The sequence below is a fragment of the Furipterus horrens genome, unplaced genomic scaffold, assembly GCF_987537825.1.
Source record: "Furipterus horrens unplaced genomic scaffold, mFurHor1.1.pri manual_scaffold_5, whole genome shotgun sequence".
Lineage (NCBI taxonomy): Eukaryota > Metazoa > Chordata > Mammalia > Chiroptera > Furipteridae > Furipterus > Furipterus horrens.
Window position 1 is genome coordinate 111,075,212 of NW_028327175.1, and position 4,629 is coordinate 111,079,840.

Sequence of the window (4,629 nt, forward strand, 5' to 3'; positions counted from 1 at the left end):
CTGCCCGGAACGACCCCCGCCCCAGGCCTCCCCACCCTTGAGCCCCGCCGAAGTTCGCTGTGGGCCGGACGACCGCGGCCGCCCCCAGCCTCTAACGTCTGAGCCCCTCTACCGCCGCCCCATGGCGCCGCGGCCCTCCGGGCCTAGGGTAGCCGCCACTGACTACCGATCCGTCCCGGTAGGCCTGCCAGCGCCGTCGAGCCTACACCGAAGACAGAAAAACGCAGCCGCCGCCGCCGTCGACGCCTCTGCGGCTGCAGGTCCCCGCCCTCCCCCGCCCACAAGCTGACTGAGGAAGCACCGCCCACTCGAGCTTAGCCCTCCTGTCTGATTGGAGCGCCTCTGGTCCAAAGGCTCTCATTGGTCCGGTCCGATTGGTTCCGCGTGCTGGCGTCTCAATGTTGCGTCGTAACTGGCTCCTCGACCTGTCTACCTCACACAACCAATGGGAGGGGGGAGGGGAAGGGAGTGAATGTCAAGAAAGATCAAGTCATAGAAAAAGGAGGGGCTAACAGTGGTTGCACCCTGCCAACCAACCCAAGCTGGGGGCGGGGGAGGAGAGCGCATGCGCACTTGCTGGCTGCCCCACAGCCCGGGGACGTCCAGCGGGAGTCATGTGACCCTGCCAAACGGCCGCACCCCCGGCGGGGTCTCACGGCGCTTCCAACTCCCGGGAAACGCAAAGTCGATTCCTGCCATACCGCCGCAGGGATTGAGGGATGTGGTGGGTGACAGCCTGCTTAGTCCGGCCACTTGGGCTTCTAAAAGAAGAAGGAAAGTGGGGAAATTGAATAGAACTGTGTCCAAGTGTGCAGAGTGCTTGTTTATTTCAGTGTCCCATTTCTTAGATGGGCAAATTGAGCCTCGGAGCCCAAATAAAAACATTTAGGTTGCAGACCAGTGGGCCCTGTGGCCTGTCGGGCGACCCAGACGCCTATGTCTTGTCAGGGGCAGCGCGTGGCGGGGGGCTCTCCACCTGTCCCAGCAGGCACCCAGTGCCGTTTGAGGACACCGTCTCTGGACTAGACCACAGCTGCCACGCAGCGGGCCAGCGAATCCGAGAATAAACTGGAACGGGAGAGAGTGCTGAGGCCGGTGCACGGCTCCGCCTTCCCGAGTGCAGCAGCCCCCGCACCTGTCCCAAAATGCACACTCCTGGGCCACGTGCGGCTGCGTGCGTCACGCGCCAGCCGCCGCCTCCTCCCGCCGGAACCCGCGTGGCCAAGCCGAGTGAAAGGCCCCTTTTACAAGGCGAAAGTTCTGTGCCCGCCACTCTTTTCACCTGCCCTGTGCAATCGTCCTGGCATTCCTGCCGCAGAACGGAGGTCGTGCCTCTGCTGCGGACCAGTTGCTGGGCTGGGCGCGCGGAGGATGGCCGGGGGTAGCAGTCAGGAGCTCTCCCTGAAGCTTAGGTTCTGAGAAGGAAGCAGCCGCGTAAATGGGCGTTGACCGCAGAGGCAAAACTGGCCCTCTAGATTACACAGTGGCGCGGGGCCTTAGACCTCTGGGGGCTTGGAGTACAGTAGCCGGCCTAGAGCACCAACTCCCACTAGCTGCCAGCTTGCGATCCTACAAACTTGGTTTAAAAGCCACCACGTCTGGAATAAAATCTAACCTCCTCACCGAAACCGACAAGTCCCTGCAGGACTTGGCCCCACCTCCTCTTTTCCTCTCGCCAGCCTCTGCTCAGCTTCTGCTCAGCCACAGGCCTTCCTCCTGTTCTCCTGGACACTGGTCTCTTACCTGCCTCAGGTCCTAGCAGTTCTCTCTCTCTGAAATCCCCTCTCCCCCTCCCCCATCCTCAGGGCTCTGCTCAAATGGCCTGTAAGCCCAGAACCCTTAACAGACCAGCCTCTCTAAAGGGCCGTCTTCACTCTCTCCTATCGCTTGTTTTTATTTTTTTCATACCCCGTATCACTCTGAACGATCTGCTATTGATATGTTTATTTACTTATGCTCCTCTCACCAAAAAGTAAGTTCTTAGAGCAAAAGTCTTGGCAGTCTTGTTCCTGTTTGAATCTGAAACAAATAAGATTTAGGAAGAAAGGGAGAAATGGAGGTCATGGTGGAAAGGATGTGCCAGACAGAAGTAGGGGTTATAGGGAACCCTAAGTTCATCAGGTCTACCAAAGTGGGAGGGCACAGCAAGCAGGGAACTTTGTCCATCCAGTACTAGAGGCACACAGCCTAGGGCCCACCAACTTTGTACAGGCACTACAAAAGCACAATTTATTCCATACTACAAAAATAATTTTTTCAATAATGATTACAGTAAAAGAAATCTAAAAATATTCAGTTATATTTACAGCAAAAAAGGTTAATCTGCATGGATATTAGTATATTTTCTGTGAGACCAGGCTACTGGCAGATGATTTTTTTTTTTTTTTTTTAATTCTAAACTGCAATTTGAAACCTGAGTAACGTTATTACATATCAACACTAGGCGGGTGCTCATGGCCAACCTGCAAGGGCTGTGGGATGAGGCTCACAGGAGGCCACAGTGAAAAGCAGCATGTGCTAAATGCCATGAGGACATAGTGTCAGATTAGTGAGGAGGATAAAGGGGTACTTCCCATTGATAGGAATCTGGGGGGGGGGGGGCTTTCCAGAGGAGGAAGCATTTTGTTTTGTTTTGTTTTTTCCACTGGGCCTTGAAGCACAGACAAGGTTCCTGGAAGAAAGAGACAAAGGGACCCACGAACTCAAAGGCTCAGAAGTGGAAAAGGCTTAAGGAGCCCAGAATTATCTGATTTGACTGAATTACATTTTCTTTCTGGTGACGAGATGGTGCCATCTCATTTGGCTTTCTCAATAATTGTACAGGTGTTTCCTAAACGAGTAAACTTGAGGAAATTACTAAGGTTCCCTGAGCATCATAAATGGAGTTGATGACAGAAGCTCAGTGTTTGCTCTCGGGATTAAATGAGAATAAATGAGGAAAGAACTGAGTACCATACCGGTACATAAAATCACTCAATAAAGTATCACTCAAGGCACCTGAGAAAGAGCTCCCCTTTAAAAAAAAAAAAAAAAAATGTTGACCTGTATTTCAAAAATCATAGCAGTTGTCACCATACAAAGTTATTATGATACTATTGACCATTCCCTGTGAAGGACATTACATCCACATGACTTATGTTATTTAATAACTGGAAGTTTATAGGTCTGGTTCCCCTTCACCTTTTCGCCCATCCCCCTACAACTCTACCCTCTGGCAACTATGTTTGTTCTCTGTTTCATTAAGACTGTTTCTGTCTTGTTTTGTTTGTTCATTAGATTTTGGGGGGTTTTTTGCTTGTTTGTTTTGGGGTTGTTTTGTTGTTGTTGTTGTTGTTGTTCCACATATAAGTGAGATCATACAGTATTTGTCTTTCTCTTTCTGACTTATTTCTCTTAGCCTAATACCCTCTAGGTCCATCCATGTACTCACAAACGGTTAGAATTATTATATTATACACCTGAAACTAATATAATACTGTATATCAACTAATTATTAAAAAGGAGCAAAACAGAAAATCATAGCAATTTTCTTTTATTTTTAAACTATATTTTATTGATTATATTGTTGCAGTAGTTCCAATTTTTTTCCCCTTTTCTCTCCATTGCCCAGTACCCTCCTTCCCTCCAGGAGTCCCACCCCCACTTACTTCATGTCCATGGGTCATGCATATAACTTCTTTGGCGTCACTCTTTCCTATATTATTCTTAACTTCCCCTTGTCTATTTTGTACCAACCAATTATGCTTCTTAATCCCTGCACCATATCCCCATTTCTCCCCCTCCCACCTCCCAGCTGATAACCCTCCAAATGATCCCCATACCTATTCTGGTTTGCTTAGTTGGATTTTGTTCTTATTTTTTAGATTCAGTTGTTGATAGTTGTGAGTTTGTTGTCATTTCAGTGTTCATAGTTTTGATCTTTTTTTTAAGTAAGTCCCTTTGACATTTCATATAATAATGGCTTGGTGATGATGAACTCCTTTAACTTTACCTTGTCTGGGAAGCACTTCATCTGCCCTTCCATTCCAAATGATAACCTTGCTGGATACAATAATCCTGGTTGCAGATTGCCTTTCATCACATTGAATACTTCTTGCCAGTCCCTTCCTGCCTGCAAAGTGTCCTCTGAGAAATCAGCTGGTAGTCTTATAGGTACCCCGCTGTAGGCAACTCTCCACCTCTCTCTTGCTGCCTCCAGAACTCTCTCTTTATTTTTCACCTTTGGCATCTCAATCATGATGCATCCTGGCGTGGTCCCCTGTGGGTCCAGCTCGCCCAGGACACTCCGTACTTCCCGAACCTGTATGTCTATCACCTTCACAAAATTTGGGAAGTTTTCCTCATTTTTTTCAGTTCTTGCTTCCTCATTCTGCACTGGTTGACTATTTTTTTCTTCCTTATGTTCCAAATCATTGATTTGAACCCCAGTTTCCTTCCCTTCACCATTGGTTTTGTGTGGATTTTCCTTCATTTCATTTAGCATAGCCTTCACTTCTTCTTTTATGATTTTCTGTACTCAAGCATATCTGTCAAGCCTGTGAGCATCTTTATCACCAGTGTTTTGAATTCTGTGTCTGTTAGGTTGTCTGTCTCCTCATCTGTTAGGTTGGCTATCTCCTTATCGCATAG